Genomic DNA, 16,298 nt, shown 5'->3' with positions numbered 1-16,298 from the left:
TATAGTCAGAGTTAAGGAGTCTTATAGGCCTATAGGAATTGCTGTTTCACTCTGCTGGTCTTTTTTTTAAATACGGACTACCACAGCCATGTGGAATGATCGTGGGGTTCTCCACCTTTTAATATGTGATTGGCAAGCTTTAACAATTGTATGTTTAAAATTGGAGCAAACTTCTTGTATATTTCTGCTGGCAGGCCCTCCTCCCCAGCTGCTTTGCCATTGGCCATTCAACTCACTACTTCAAGAGAAAATTCAGACGTTACCATTTGATTTTGCTCTATGCTTAGCGTGGGAATAGTAAGTTATTTTAAAAACCTAAGGAGGCTATCAGCCATTATTTGTTGATCCGTATGATCAATTTTCTTATAATGTTTTAAAAAAGCGTTCTCAATCTCTAAAGAGCTGGTTATTTGTGTCTTAGAATCAATATCTATCAGTGATAGGATCCTACTTTGAACCTGTCTATCCTTTGCCTGCCGCGCAAGTAATCTCCCTATGTATTCACTCTACTCATTTACCCTCTGGATGTAAGCAGTGTTGGCAGTATTGCCCTGCGCATAATAGTATTCCTGTATATCTGATGTTGCCTGTGAGAGCTCATGTTTTGAAGCTAAATTCCTCTTTTGAGAGTGTATTCTGTTAGCTTGCTCCAGCCTGATTTCGAGCTCAGGTCTTCTTACCCTTTCCCTCTCTGTTATAAGATTTCTTTAGATGTAATATAACCTCATAGTACGGCCTTGAAGGCATCCCACACAATGTGCACCCGGGCAGCATCTGTGTTATTAACAAAAAGCCATTAATCTCATCAGTTGCTTCTGTACACCATTCTTCACTCTCTAAGTTCATTTTGTTCAAATACCATCTTCTGGGTGGTCTTTCAAGCCCCACCCCCTCTACTTCCATCTTCACCATTGCATTATCTGAAAAGGCGTTTTGAATGTATTCATGAGTGATCGTTATTCGTTTTCAGCCCATGAGATACTAAAAAATAGTCTATTCTGAAAGCAGTATATATTAAACATGGAAAAACTTTTTCCTAGGACACTGAGAACGCCATGAGTCTACCACAGCCAAATCCATTTTGCAATTGGCTAGGGCAATGGCCACTTCGGGCTTATTTTACTTTCGAGTTTTAGAAGAGGAATCAGTTATTGGCTCTTCAAGGAAGTTGAGATCTCCACCCAGGATAACCAGACCAGTATATTAGATAGGGCCTGTCTATGCTGTAGTAAAGGGAGCTGGTTATCAAGAACAGGTGCATGGAGTGTTGCTATAGTAAAGTTTGATTGATTAAATCTCCCATTTACAAATGCCCACCTTCCACCCTGGTCTATTTGCATAGCTTTCAACTGAAATGGTACATGTTTACCCACATATATCCCAGCCCCTTCTGTGCACAGCTGGCGTCAGATAGACAATACAATCTGGCCCAATGTTGTAAAATCCTATTTGCGCTGTTTATATTCTTAAAGAAGGATTTTCCTGCAAAAGTATAATTTCCGGGCTGTAACCTCGCAGCCAAATTTCTATTGCCTGCGCCTTACATTTATTATTCAGTCCCTTATCATTGAAAAAGATTACTTTCAAAACCTCTTTACCTGTTTTTTGTTAACAACTGCACAAAAGTGACTTGTACTATCGCAAACATAATAGTAATTCCCCCCTCCCCAGAAAAAAGTGATGCTTGCATGTCTTCATATTATATATATCGCAAAATCATGGCCGAACAGCACAAATATTGTCATTTGGCAAGCAGATGAATGACTCAAGCCCTCGTGTCTTATAGATATTAATTTAGGAGAAGGTGGGTTTGGGTTTGTGCTTAGGCTGAGGACGTTACCAAGGCGAGCTAATTTCTAAACCCAGTTCCCTCTTTTGCCCTAGGCAGGATGCGGTATCTCCTTCTGTCTCTGAGGTAAATCCGAGAAAATTGAGACTACACAGAATCAGGCTCACCACAGCGTTAGCCACTATGCACCAACTGGACATTGAGATTGCATGCATGCCACCGGCCAGTGGGTGTATGACACATATGACATACCTAAATCAAGCTTGCCTTTACCATGTGGTCTTTACAAACGACTGCATTGTTACCACGCTTACCTTCACAAAGAATGTTGTTGTAAAGGCATGCTTGGTAAAGGTGTATGTGTGGTAAAGATCCCAACACAGACCCCTTTGCCCTGAGCTCCAAGATTTTGCCCTCCGGCATTGTGATCAGCCCTATTAACTACCCTGAACCCTAAAACCCAACCCCTAGCCTAAAATAATTACCCCCAACCCCATCACCCCCACCCTTAGCCCCGAAACTGTTCCCCAGTCCTGACAACTGCTGCTTCTCCGCTCTGCCCTGGGCCCTAAAATAAGGCCTACTCCCCTAATAACTACCCCAGCCCACCCCCTGACCCCTAAAACTAGCCACCACCGCTTAAACCACCCCCACCTCCCAGGTCCCCAACTCAACTTACCAAGCTGCGTTCTGGTACTTTTTCTTGCCGTGATCTTTCCTTGTTCCTCTCCCCGCCAATCCCGTCACACAGCTAGAACACTGACTGCCTTAAGGCAATCGTTGTTTAGCTTGCAAGAAACGGCATGGGCAGCCGCGTAGCTAGTGGAGGGACGGGGGGGGGGGGGCGGTCCGCCCCAGGCGGCACCTTTTTTGAGGCGGCTGAGGCCGCGCGGGCGGGCCGGCACTCACTCCTGGACTGAGGAGGCCCGGCCGAGGCCCGTTGCGGCCGCGGATGTAGGACAACACTCACTGACAGTCTGACACCTGTTTCAGTGCTGAGTAAGTTTGACCCGGCGTCACCCTGCCGTCAGTGACTGTGACAGCCACCTTCTATAGAGCAGCGCACTGACTGTGCACAATTGAATAAATCATTTCGGTGGGTTCCGAACTTCCGAATCCATCACGTACGTTATAGCTGTGTTGGGGGCCCCCCACCTCCCAGCCTCGCTCGCTCACAGGACCGTCAATCAGTGTTAGCGTGCGCGGTGCGCACAGCCACAACCAATGACGGCCCTGTATTTCCATTTTGGACTAGCCCTCTCGCCGCCGCGAAAGCAAGCCTGCCTGCCAGCCAGTGTGACGCGTTACGCGCTGTGGCTGCGCGCTCACCTCACTGCCAGTGCCCCTCCCGTCATGTCGAGGAGTGTGGAGATCACCACCATTCTTTTTGCCTGGCCTTGCCCTGCTCAGCTGCCCTGTACTCAGTACTACTGTCTCTCTGTGGGCTGTGGTTGCGGGCGGCGGCGGCGGCCGGCCCTCTGCGCGACCGCGACGACCAGGCGACGACAGACTGAGACATATAAAATAATTCATTGAGGTGAGACTGGAGAGAGTCGGGTCGTCAAAGTCGAGTCCAGCCAGATGGGGGCCCGGGGCAGACATACCAGGGTGGTGGGGCTATGATGCAAAGGCTGCCAAGCATGCCAAGATTTCAAAAATCGCTATGTGTGATGACATCTTCATAATTTCACTCAGTGTAATTATGATGAGTGACTTGGATTTTGCATCGGCTTTTCTTTTTACTGACTTAATAGAAATAAACTATGGCCAATCCTATTTAACATGGGAGTTGACAGAGACACATGTTTTTACGTGAATTGCATAAAGATCTAACAGCCTTGGTAAGAATATGATCATTGATCTTGATGGGAGTTGTACCACACCTTTTAAAGTTCAGCGGGGGAGAGACAAGGGTGTATATATTATCTTCACTTCTCTTTACCCTGTATGTTAATGACCTGAGTCAAATATTATGTGCACAATGCAAAGACATCCCACGGGTGGAAACAGGCCCATCTCATTCCGGCACTATTGCATGCCAACGATACAGTGTTAATAGCGAGAACTGCAGTCGGCTTGCAGCAGCGTCTCAAGTCCTTTGTTACTTTTATGAATAGTTAGGATTTAAGTATCAACTAAATAAATCACATAGATTGGTTATGGGACTTTGGGGCGTTAGAGTGACATTTCAACTACTATGAGTGACACTGTCTTGCAAGCAGAATATCGCGGGAGTAAAAAGAAGTGCGCCCTAGACAGGGACAAATGCAACATGATCATCAAAGTATGATTATTTTACACATGGCCGGTTTCCCTTTGGAAATAAAGAAACGTCAAATACACATTGTGTCCTGCGCACATCGAAGCCACTGTGGTGAGGCTATTTTATCACAAATATGCATGCAATGAACGACTTGTCTCTAACTACACAATCTTTACACAGACCGTGCAATGCTATAATGTACAGCTCTGTAGTACATCATTCTGGTAGAAATACTCGTCTTGCAGAGTAGGGACTCGCCAGGTATTTAATTGCCCAGTTATATTTTATTTTTACTTAATTATTACAAATGTAAGTAGGAGTCGCACTACATTTCCTAATATTTTGGATTGTGCGTGAAGAGGAATTGATGTCCAAGTTTGTAAAAACAGGAATGTTTGTTTAGTTACATTATGCTAAATAAAGTTTTAATTGTGGACATTTATCATACACACTAGAAACTGAATTGTCACCAGATACTGGTTATAATTTTGGAGCATATCTCACGTAGTTAAAAGTGAATAAGTATTTAATACCAATCGCTTTATGATACATAATCAGGCAGCGGCCTGTCCTTACTCACACGCTGTCATAGGGGGGACCGGATAGATTTGGCACTGAGTGATTTGGCATCAAGGGAGAGCAAGGAAGGATGTGTGGATTGGAACTGCAGGCACTACAGTGAAGGGAAATGTAGGGGGCGTGTTGTGTCACTGCCTTACAGTAGGGTGAGGTGGACACGCCAGGCAATGCGGCTTAGGGGGGACAAGGGAGATGTGTTCCGTACTGTTGCATGCCCTTGATGTAGGGAGAGCAAGATGGGAGGTTTCTGGCACCCCCTAAAGAGAAGGGTGGGGAGATGTGCTCTCGTGCTGACACTGCATGGATTGGTGTTAAGGGAGATGTGCTCTGCCCGCATCGTGTTATGGAAACATGGGGGCATGTTCTTATTTGGCATACACCGCTTTATTTTCCATTTCTGTGTTTGATTTCCGGTGCCTTTCCGCTGCGGCTTTGCATCCTGATGGGTGGGGTGGGTTGGGGCATCACACCTCATGCACAGAATGCTGGCCGATAGCGCCTGTAGTGGTCCGTGTTTGAAGTGGACCTCATTTGTGCGTCCATTACACATCATGTTGCAGGTCCTCCCACATTTTGTCCCTTCTTACTCTATCAGGGTGTCCAACATAGACCCAGGAGAGCAGGATGCATGTCAGATGACCACTGGCTAGGCAAATATTTTATTTTAGATTACTTGTGGCTAAACTTGTATTATGGGAACTTCCAGAAAAACGGGCAAGGATCCAACCATCCGGGACACATTTTGGACACCTCTAAATCCATCGCGCCAGAGTGTCTGTTTTAGAAAATGCCCTTTTCGTGCTCATTGATCCGAGGGGCGTACCTTCCGGTAGTGCCTGGGCCGAGAGACCTGAGGAGCGCTCTGCATCATGGTTATTCCTGTATTTTTTCATTCAAACATCTTGGGAAGGGGGTCATTCCCTTTCTTACCCCAGGCCCCATGACACACTGACTACGAGGCTGATTCAGCCCTTTCTTTCTCAAGGGAAATCCTGCACTCCTCACTCCAACCTCCTCCTGAGGCACTCTGGGCAGCATCCTTGGCACAGCAACAACGAGAGCCCTATCTCATTATTACACATACGACCACTAGCCGGCCTCAACACTTTGTACAGGTGCAGCGCAGAGGATGGGACTACACATAGCCTGATGTGCACAATTCAAAACCTTTTTGAAGAGGTTGGCACCTGAGTGTCCGTCATACTTTGGCTGTGTCATGGTGAGGCAGCTGCAAATAATGCTGCCCTGCCAGGTTACTGCAATTTCTCAATACATGGAAAACAAAAGAATTATAACAAACACTGGGTCTCTGAGTGATGGCAGCAGGATTTTCAGAATGCTGACGTGGAGCACCTAAATGAGAATGGCGTGAGAACTCTCACATTCACTCACTCATCCTCCTATACTCCTCTGAGTGAGTTAAGCACTCCATACCTGCCAACTTGCAGACCAATCTCACTGTGTGAATAGGGGGCAGGGCCTTGAAGGGGGCTCCTGCCAAGAAATACCTACAAGGTAATTTTTAACCCAGCCTGCACCCAAGCTGCCGCCCCCCCACCCCAAAAAAGGTTGTTGACATTGGCGCTCATGGCCTGGGGTGTTTTCACACTCCTTAATTGATGTCTGCAGTTCAAATCCTCCAAAAACGAGCTGAAAACCACTATTTACAGTGGTTTTCAGATAGTTTTCCCAGCCAACGTGTGATATCGGCTCCTCACCAGGAGACAGTGTGATGCTAGCCAATGTTGTGTTCCAAACGGTGGCACCTTGTTAGTTGTCAGGTATGGCACTCGTTCTAGAGATCTGTCTTTAAGGTACATACCACTCACACCTTAAGTGTACATGTTCTGTGGGCGATGAAAGCTTGTACAACTCTGCCCTGCTGGATCTGTTCTACAGGAAATGGAAGACTGCACTTTCTGCCTTCTGTGAAAGAGCGACGCTTGTTTTGCAACTGCCATCCTTTCCCTGTTGTGTGAGACATTGAAGCTTGCACTGCAGTGGCTTTATTTGTACTGTCCTGTGATGGGAAAAACTGGTGCTGATGCTAGTGAGCACATCACATTTGTGCAGGTCCCCACTGTTTTAATGGAGGGACTATGATGTTTGGTCATTTAATGTCAGCTGTAGATGATGGATCCCCGAACAGTGTCATGTATGTGCATGTTTGCATTGTGCTGAGGGGATTACTAGGTAATTGTTCACGCAGCTCTCTGATGGATGTCACATGCAGTTTTTATGAGTCCCCAGATAGATCATGCAGAATGTGTGTTCTCCTTTGTACTGCCGGTCACCAGCATATTCAACTGTGTAGCTTTGGACCGTGTCATGTAGGTGCATGTAACTTGCATGATCGAGGTAACTATTAGGGGCGATACTACGTGTCTCTCGGACCTCTTTCAAGATGCTCGCCGTCCTTTTTCCCCAGCACCCCCTACCCCCTCCCCCCCCCCCTACCAGGGGCGGCAGCCTGTGAGGGATAGCCCCGGGCGCCACAAGCTCTAGCTACGCCCCTGGGCATGGGTGCTTAGGGCCCCCTGTTAAGGCCGTTTCTCCTATGATTTAAATACTATATACATAAACAATAATATTTGTCAGGTATAGATTTGTGCAGAAAATGCTAGATCCAGACCTCCCAATTATTATAAGGCCTTTACTTTTCTCGATCTTATTTCAAGGAAGCCTTTTCTGTTGGAATTGCGACAGCAGTAGCAGGACACTACTCCTGTCTTTCCAGCGCCAGCGATGATCCACCTTCCAAAGTCACCCAGTCTGCAGGAGTAATCATTATGATGACGTCTTCATCCACAGTGCACCTGCACTTGCCTTCACAAAAAGCTGTCATGTCTTTGCAATGAGATGGTTCAGAAATTCAGCTTTTTGCCCACTGATTGCGTAAATTATGTATTTGTAAAGAACCAGAAAAGAAGAATAATTATCTCAAAGCTATTGGACTGGAAACAACCTTAAAAAAATAACGACACTACTGGATCATCTATGGAAGTTCACTTTGAAGGAGGAATACCAGAAAAACAGTGTGCGTCCTGGGTTAGGCCGAGGTTTAAAGATGTGTGTGCACAGCTCTGACAGAGGGTGCCCCCCCCCCCCCCCGTGGCTCCACTTTACTTGGGTTGAATATAAAATAAACATGGCTCACTGTGCTTTTAATGAACTATCACACTTGGTACTGAAAATGTCCCATCCTTTCATGCACTGAACCATTCACTAACCCTATGCAATACACTTATCCCACGCAGTTCCCGCCGGTGCCCTGCCCCATCACCCTATCCTTGACTCCTCACACCGTCCTACCAAGCACTCTTTCATCCATCGTTTATGTCAATCATGTATCTATCCATCCATTTAACCACTGAACAATTCTCATGCAACCCCTCAACCATCCACACAACCAAGCAATCAATGGCCCAGCCTTGTCACCTATAAACAAGGACCATAGCTTTACAAATCGCAGTAGGGGAGGTATGCAGCTCTAGAAAAGGCTGAGTAACTTTGCCTCTGATTCCTTCTACTGCACTGTGGTGCGGCTTGAGTTACGTGTTCTCTTTCAACTTCCGCCGCTTAGCAACTTAGCTGGTGAAATGCTACTCGTACATTTTTTCACCAATGGTGCCAAATTTGGTGAAATTGCAGCATAAAGCTCCAAATCCATGCTGCACAAACCCCTAGCAGTAATTTGAGCCGCACAATTTCCATTGTCTAATTTTGCTGCATCTCTTTAAATAGGAGCAATATCATTTACAGAGCGGCTACTGGTATTTTCAGAGCTGGTGGTGCGTGTGCGTTACAAACCGCATTTAGAGAAAATGCGACCCCCACAACAGCGTCGACTAAAAGTCTTTGAGACGCCCATCCCAAAAAGACTGTATTCATAATTCATATTATTACTGACTGAACCATGATGGACACCAGTCATATTTGCGGTGATGCTTTCTTTCACAGCCCCACAGCTCTTTAACTAAGATGATTCTTAAATGACTTCATTGTTACCCAATTGAATAGTATCATGGCTTTATATCAGGACTTTTCACTGAAAAAAGCATTACAGTACTTAACGATTTTTTCGAGAGGGCGCTCAATATGATAAACAAGCAATAGATATGGGAAATGTTAAAGATATATGAGAAATATTTCACAACATTAGGACAGGAACAGGTTATTAGATGAGCACAGCTTGAGTTTTTCTTTGCTTTCGCAGCATGCACAGCTAGACACATTCATATATTATTCCTCATTTATATGTGGTTCCCCATGACTAATTTTGATATTGGAGATCAGTTACAGTAGAATCACCAACTTTATTTGCTATAAACCAGCATAATGATGCAATTAGATGCCTTATGTTTGCTAGATATTGTCACCATTACTATTCCAAGCATTACGAATGAGTAACATAATTCAGCTAATTTGCTGTTTATTTTTTTGTTCTCAACAAAAAAAAATAGAATAACCGTAAAAGGAAACAAGGAATGAAACACTAACTGATATTAATCTTCTACTACAACACTCTAGGTAAATTGTGTTTGACTCTAGCTACATTGTACATTATGCAACAAACTGAAATACCTCAAAATGTTCAGCGGAGTTCTGAAATGAAACACACTATAAACGTCCTCTCTACATAGAATTTGTTCAAAGCACAATAGTACTATATAAAAAGGGTATGTTCCCAGGTATGTGCTGGAGGAAAATCCATTGTCAACGGAAGCTTTAAGCTTTCCTATAGATTTTATGCAACAGCCTCTGGCTTTAAGCATCAACCTACTTTAAACTTACCTCTGCAACCCACATCGGGCACACTGCATACAGCCTTTACATTGTTTAACATGGAAGGTGTTGGATTTGGCCCTTTTTGCATGGTCATCCCTGAACTTTTTGCCATCCTCCTATATTTTTTCTGACCTGTTGTTGGCTATTTTATGACTCTGGGCACTTTACCACTGCTGATCAGTGCTAAAGTGCATATGCTCTCCCAATTGTACATTGATGTATGAATTGGTGACCCCATAATTGACTGATTTGGTTTACTTATCAGACCCTAGTACAGTGCACTGAGTTTGCCCAGGGCCTGTAAATCCAAATGCTGCTATGGGGCTTGCAGCACTGGTTGTGCCACCCACAGAAGCAGGCTTGTAAAGTGTGTCTAAGGTCTGCCATTGCAGAGCCTGCGTGCAGTCTGGTACTGTCACGCTGTCTGGGCAAGTGCACCCATTTGCCAGTCCCTAAACCTCCCCTTTTCTTCGTATCCGTCACCCCTATGGTAGGCCCAAGGGCAGGGTGCATTGTATGTATAAGGTAGGACAAGCCCTGATGTGTGTGGCATGTTCTAATAGTGAATTACAGTCATTTTAGTTTTTCACTATTGCAAGGCCAGCTGTTCTCCATAGGCCAGAATGGGCTGTTAGATTATTACATGTTTATAATTCTAACTGTCTCAGGGAACATGGTAAAAATTCGAGTTTAGTATGCCTGAACTCAGAATGATAAAATACATCTTTTAGTGAAGTTCGTTTTAACATTCTATGTTTGCAAATACCACTTTTAGAAAGTAGGTATTTGCTTGTCTAACCTTTCAAGCCTGCCTCTGCTAGGTTGTGTATTCCTTTGTCTGGTTTTGTGAGTGACAGGCCTGGGGGATTCCAAGAGACAGGATGAGTCAGCCCAGTGGTGAATAGAGAGATTTGCATCTAGATGGGAGGGAGGAGTTGCACCTGAACCTTGAATAGGGCTGTGCCTGCCTTCCACAATGCTGGCTTCACCTCCTGGGGAGCGGCTGATGTCCCTGCCCTGCACACTGAAAGAAGAGAAGGAGTCCTGTCAACAAAGTGCTCCAGGACTGTACTTGCCTTCCACAATGCTGGCTCCACCTCCTGTGGGGTGTCTGATGTTTCTGCCCTGCACTGTAAAAGGAAAGAAGAAGTCTGGTAAACAGTGTGATTCAGAACTGGTTTGGACTGGGCAAAGGCCCCTCTCCCCTCAGCGAACAACGGATTTGGGGGTATAAATATTGGGACCCTGATCCCAAGAACTTAGATCACTTTTGGACTACAAGAAGAAACCTTTACTGAGGAGCGGAACCTGAAGAAACTGAGAAGAGACTATTAACAAGTGCTGCTGGGGGAATTGGCCGGCAGTGGATGCCTTGCTGCCAAAGAAAGGAGAAAGGAATTTTGTGTACTTTGCTTTCAACTTGTGAAGGATCTGGACATTGCCTCCTGCTGAAGTCCCAGAGACAACAGACTTCAACCCCCAGCTCCCCAGAGTTCTTGTGGAAGTGCCTGCTGCTGTTTTGGGCCTTCTGAGAAACTGCGTGTCGCAAGGAGCTGGAAGCGCGAGTCATAGAAGAAGTGTGTTGCCGTCGCTGCTGCTGCCGTCGCATCGTAGATGTCGGCGCTGTAGTTGTCGCACTGCACCGCATCAAGAGAAGCGTGCCGCAACGAAGAGGAAGCGTGTCGCCCTCGCTGCTGCTGCTGTCGCAACATCCGAAGGAGGGTGTCACCGCTGTAGCTGTCGCATTGCACCCAACGAGAGAAGATTCTCGCAACGAGGTCGGAGCATGTCACCGTCGCTGTGCCTGCCGTCGCAACTCCAAAGGAGGGTGTCGCCGCTGGAACTGTCGCACTGCACCGCATCGAAGAAAAGCGCCTCACATCCCGAGAAGCGCGCCGCCATCGGAGGTGCTGTCATCGCATCGTGGATGTCTGCCAGATATTGTCACCATGTGTAGTTGTTGCATCGTGCGGAAGCTTCACGCATCTCGGGAGAAGAGTGTCGCAAGTAGAGCTGTTGCCATCGCATCGCAGAACAAGGGTGTTGCGCTGCAGTCCACGCATCGAACCAAGAACTTCTCGCATCCCCGGAGAAGCATGCCACATCTGGAAGATCTTCACGTCTTTATTTCTTTGCACCTGAACTTTGCCGCATTTCCCTCGCTGCGACATTGCTTGTAATGGAAGCGCAACGCATTGTAAGGTACATTGACACAAAGTGTCGCATCTTAAGAGCTGAACTAAACTAAGCTAAATCTAACATCTTAAAGTAACAGTATTGCGTATTTTTGTTGTTTATGGTCTTGTGGTAAATTTATGTAAAGAATACTTATTTTTGATATAAAACCTTGTGTGGTGTCCATCTGTAGTGTTGTCACTGGGCTACTGTATGTGGTCACAAATACTTTACACACTGCCTTTGAGATAAGCCTGTCTGCTCGTGCCAAGCTACCAAGGGGGTGAGCAAGGGTTATTTTAGGAGTTTACCCCCATACCCTGACTGGAGGCAAGGGTCCCTATTTGTCACAAGTACCTATCTGTGCCACCTAAAGACCCCCAAATCTAACAGAAGGCTACTTGCACCCCTAACTTTACAGATTTGTAGGTGTCGTGGTCAGCTCGGGATCAGTGGCACAGTACTGGCCTGGATTAATTCCTTTTTGTCAAACAGGTTTCAGAGGGTCACGTTGCACCCATTTGAATCAGAGGATAAACCTCTTCTGTGCGGAGTGCCCCAGGGCTCTGCCCTCAGCCCTCTATTATTCAACATCTACGTTGCTCCTCTTGCTAAGGTAGTTGAATCTTGGGGTGTCAGGGTGGTCTCCTATGCTGATGATACTCAGCTCATTTTTTCATTCAGAGGCCACTCTGACTCCCATTTCTCTGATTTTAGAAACTGCCTTGGCAATATCTGCACGTGGATGTCTGCTAACCACCTGGCGCTCAACGCCGCAAAAACTGAGGTTCTTTTCTTCGGTCAGAAATCTCCTCCCCCGGCTAGCTTGTGGTGGCCCACTGTCCTGGATCCCCCTCCTAAGCCAGCTCAGACTGCCCGCAACCTAGGCTTTACATTCGATAACACCTTGTCTGGTAAATCCCAAGTCAACAAGGTTGCGGGGGCTTGCTTTGCGAAATTGCGCATGATTAGGAAGATATTCCCGTATCTTCCTCAATCTTCTCGCAAAACGGTGGTCCAGGCACTTATCACCACACATTTGGACTATGCTAACAGCCTGTATGCGGGTGCCCCCCAGTATTTGATTGATCGCCTGCAGATAGTCCAAAACGCTGCGGCTCGGCTTATTGGCAATATTCCTGCTCGTACCTCAGTCAGAGCGTACAGAGATGAGCTCCACTGGCTCCCCATAGCTCGGCGTATTGAGTTTAAGATCTTGACCTTGACATTTCGTGCTACTCATGGAACAGGCCCGTCTTACCTGAGTAAACGCCTTAATATTTCATCTTCTGTTAGGCACCTCAGATCTAACAGCCTTCGTTTACTGATCGTCCCAAGATTCAGACTTTCCAGATGTGGCAGCAGAACTTTCACCGTCACTGCTGCCAAACTCTGGAACAGACTACCCGTGGAACTCAGGTTCATTGAATCTGAGACGGTCTTTCGACGAAAACTCAAAACTTGGCTGTTTACTAATTGTTCATAATAATGTCTGTTTCTTTTATTTCCTTTCTGTAGGATTTACTTCTGGTACCTTCTCTGGGTGGCATTCGGGTAATCTCAGCGCCGGGACACCTCCGCCGGAGGTAGCCGTGCGCTTTATAAGCTTCAAAAATAATAAATAATAAGCCTCTGACCGAAATGGTCACGTGGAGCTGAAGCTCCGTCGGCATCCACACGAATCTGAGTCCATGTGGGCTTGAACGATTGACATCCCTCCACACGAGAACGCTGACCAACATTACTATCTTCTTATGGATGCGCCGGTGGTGGTAGTGGGGGAGAGCGGGGGCCAAGCTGATGTTACTTGAATGGCAAGAAAGGGCAGACTTACGGCCTAATCTGGATCACAATGGCTCACGGCACCTGAATGCAGCAGAGGAGAGAGCATATCACTTAAGTACCGGACATTGTGCCTGTGCCGTGGCGATGTGCTTCACCTGACATCTGGCCATTACTACTGCTGCCCGTGGAGCGGAGATCTGTACTGCGTGGGCTACGAGAGGTGGCTGGCCGTGGGCCTCGTGGTGAAGGTGGGCTGCGAGACAGCGTGGATGACCCTGCGCCGGGGCCTGATGGAGGGAGCGACACTGGAGCCTCGGCTGTGGGGGAGGGGAGCGAAGAACGACTACATGGAGCTGCAACTCCAGGTGTGGTAAGGGTGGCTTGTGCTACTCTCCCAGGGGCCCGGCAGTGACACGGACTGTAGGCGGGCCTAGGCACCGTGCGAAGGCCTGCTGGGCCTGAGGGGCCACCCCACTGCCTGCTCCCTATTCTGCATCTCTCTCACTCCCCGATAACAATCTCACCTGCCCTGCTAGAGATACTCCCCGTGTTGGCCCACTGCCTAACGGAGGATATGTGCACCTACTGGCCAGCATGACTGGTGGAGCGGCGACTGAGAGAGCGAGGGGAAACCAGGGGCCTTCGGCCTCCCACTACCACAGCACAAAAGAATCAGTGACCTTTGGCCTCGCCACCTCCCCTGTGGTGGGAAAGGACTATGAGCAAGGCCTGGTGGCAGGACTGTTGTTGGGGCTGGTGGCTGCATTCCATTGCCACAAAGTTACACCGATGAGGCATGCAGTAGAACCTGCTGTCCGCGAGGAGACAAGGACAGGTCAGACAGAGAAGGGCTGTTGCACGAGGGGGCAACGGCTGGTTTTGATTCAGCCGGGGCCTACGCCAGCATGCCATTGAGCATGGCACGCAGGGATCCTAAACAGAGCAAGCTGCTCTTTGACTCAGTAAAGAACCCGAATATAGCAGCAAACCACCAAGAAATGGCTGAGGATGTGGCCCTGGGGAAGGGCAGAAAGGCTGTGCTGCCAGGTACAGGTGTGCTTATGGTGGAGCTGCACACAGGATTCAAAGCGCTTGATGAGAGGTTTGATGCACTGGATAAGAGACAAGACAAGATCGGAGAGCATATAGTCTTAAACAAGCTAAGGCTCAACACTGGAAAGAGTGTCAGATCTGGAAGAGGGAGCAGCCCAAACCGTGAAAAAACTGGACGGGCTTGAGAAACAGGTGAAAACAATCACCATGAAAAATGAAACCTGGAAGCGAAGAGTTGGAAGAATAACCTACGCATCCTGGGGGTACCAGAATCTATGAACTCCTGGAGTATGGATCAATTTGTTGGAAGGCTATTGGTGGACATTTTTGGTGAGGGGTCCTTCGCGTCTACTTTCGCAGTGGAGCGGGCTCACTGGTCGTTTGGAGCATGCCCTATTCCGAGATGCCCTCCTAGGCCAATGATCGCAAGACTATTGAATTTCAGAGACCGTGACAGTGCCTTGGGGCTAGTGAGGGAAAAAGGCAAACTGAATTGGCAAGGTTCCACCTTATCCATGTTACTGGACTTTACCATCCTTGTCCAGGAGGCCCGGTGAAAGTACACCGAAATGAAGGCCATGCATTGAAATCTTGACCTCCGCTATGGCATTTTGTATATGGCCCACTTGCGAGTAGATGTCAATGGTGAATCACAAGTGTTTGAAAATCCCATTGAAGTGTAATCCTTCTGTAAAACCAACCTCCTGTGAGAAGCAGCAGTCCTCCCGGAGGGCATCCCTTTGAGGTTCTCTAAATTGCGAATTTGTTCGTGATCAGCCTCCATTTTGTAGCCGCCGCCATTTTGTGATGCCCTCACTCAGGCAGCATGGCGAGCGCGATGTTTTTGTCGTTTCTGCATTTACGTGTCACGTGGCTTCTTTGCCCTTGTTTACTAACGAGTGTCAGGGTCTGGCCGAGTACACTAATTCCTGTCTGAGCTGATAGATCCCCGTCCGGACTATTTGTTGGTTCACACCATTCTTTCCTGTAGGTTATCTTATCTGCTGTCCTTCGCTACACGTCTCATGCATTCTCCTGTTTCACGACTGTCCTTCTAGAGTATACAACGGTGTTTTCTCTACTCGTAAACTGGATTGTGTGGATTTGTTTGTAATTTACTTAAGGGGTCGAGTGACAAACATAACCACGGGAACTTGGGTTACTTAATACTTAAAGCATTGTCTATAACATTTGCCTATGCCTCATGCTCTTGTGTGTTTGTATTTTGCATTGTATTGTACCGTATATAAGCCTGTGCACCACGGAGTTAAGTGGCAGTCTCTTTTGAACCTCGTTATATCAACAACTTCTAAGACCACTGTACTAGCTGCAGCTAATAAATACGATCTTCTACGCCAGACGAAGAGTCCGTGTCTCTGTATTTGACAAGAGGAACAAGGGGAGCTTGGCCCTTGGAGGACAAGTGAGGAGGCTGGGCCTAAATATACGTAATCAAACAAGAGTGCCTCCCACTAATCAATTACCGCCAAAAAATCAAGGCAAGTTGAAGACGCTATTTGTCGTTTTCAACAAGGTACTTTTATTTATACCAGTTACTTTTTTAGTTTATACTATGTTTGTCAAACACAACATATGATGAGCAGACAAGACCTATACATATCATAGATTTTAAACAAAGTTAGGTTATTCAACGCAACACAATGTCAAAATTCAATGTGGTCGTGAATGTGGTCACAACTATACAAAAATCAATGTGAAACAGACAGAAACATTGGACATATATAACAAATACATGGTGCAACACATTTTTACATAAGTAGAAGGTTTGATTAAAGCAAAAAGAGTAGAATGAAAAGAAAGAAAGAATTAGAAAAAGGAGCGCGAAAGTGAATTCGAGACTCTTTT

The sequence above is a fragment of the Lissotriton vulgaris genome, chromosome 4_1, assembly GCF_964263255.1.
Source record: "Lissotriton vulgaris chromosome 4_1, aLisVul1.2, whole genome shotgun sequence".
Lineage (NCBI taxonomy): Eukaryota > Metazoa > Chordata > Amphibia > Caudata > Salamandridae > Lissotriton > Lissotriton vulgaris.
The sequence above is the reverse complement of the archived record's forward strand: the minus strand, read 5'-3'. Positions refer to the sequence as shown.